Genomic DNA, 1,242 nt, shown 5'->3' on the forward strand with positions numbered 1-1,242 from the left:
ACACACACACACACACACACACACACACACACACACACACACACACACACAGAGTATTTTTGTTTGATTGCAAATTATATGCAAAGTGTAGAAAATCCCTAAAACTCTGTGGCCTCTGTGTGTGTGTGAGTGTACATGTTTAGACATCTTGGTGGGGACAGTAAATTGGCATGCACTATACCTGTGGGGACCAACAACATCCTCACGAGTTTGAAGACATTTTTGAGACTCAAAATGTGGTTTTAGTGTCAGAGCTACAGTTAAGCTCAGGCTCAGGTCTAGGCTCAGGGTTAGAGTTCATTTTAGGTGGGTACGGCAAGCAGCTGGGGAAAGCATTATGTCAATAAGATGTCCCCACAAGGATATAAAAACATGACTCTGTGTGTGTGTGTGTGTGATGATAAAACCGTTAAACTGAAACTGAGACACACACACACACACACACACACACACACACACACACACACACACACACACACACCTTGTCTCTGCAGGCTGATGATTTGTTGCGTATCTCAGCATGTACGAACTGAAGGTTCAGCTTTGGTTGTCATGGAGATGACTGTCAGATTCATCATATGTTTATCACATGTTTGAAATCCTCATGTGACCTGAGAAAGTTGAAATGAGCAGCGAGCGTCTCCCTCCTGCAGAGGGAGCTGCGCTCTCAGCTCTGCTCCAAACCTCCAGGAGGTCGCTGCATCACTCAGAGCTCCTGAATCATTCATTCATCCAAACATCGGTCAGGAGAACTGAAACCCAGCAAACGAGCCTCTGAGCAGCACGCCTCCTCAGTGAGGTGTGAGAGGAGGAAGCCCCAGGGAGACCCAGGATGTGCTGGGAGTGCCTCGTCAACCTGGAGAAGCAAGAAGTGGTGCTCCTACAGAGGGAGTCCCGGAGTTGGTCCTGATAAGGACTAGAAAAAAGGCCCTGTGACCTCATCAGGACGGGGCGTGCCTGTGAGCACAGCCTGGGTTTGAGACAGGCAGTGATTTTGTGACGGAGCATCTGAGGCCCGCTAACGTCCTGCTAACCCTGCTAATGACCTCTAACGATCCGCTAAGGCCCTGCTAATGATCTGCTAATACCCTCGTAACACCCCGCTAATTACTCGCTAACGCCCACTAATGACCCACTAATGCACTGTTAACGCCATGCTAATGATCCGCCAACAACCTGCTAACACCCTACTAATTACTCACTAGCGCCCGCTAGTGCCCTGCTAACGCCCTGCTAACACCC

General features: G+C 49.1%; 1 protein-coding gene across 1 annotated transcript in view; it reads left to right on the plus strand.

Moving 5' to 3' along the window:
- LOC102199243 (apoptosis regulator Bcl-2-like) overlaps window positions 1-1,242 on the plus strand; it is a 6,755-nt gene that overhangs the window by 1,862 nt on the left and 3,651 nt on the right. The gene's annotated exons all lie outside the window — the stretch shown is intronic.

Source organism: Pundamilia nyererei, unplaced genomic scaffold, assembly GCF_000239375.1.
Source record: "Pundamilia nyererei isolate P.nyererei 1_Seehausen unplaced genomic scaffold, PunNye1.0 scaffold00299, whole genome shotgun sequence".
NCBI classification, from domain to species: domain Eukaryota; kingdom Metazoa; phylum Chordata; class Actinopteri; order Cichliformes; family Cichlidae; genus Pundamilia; species Pundamilia nyererei.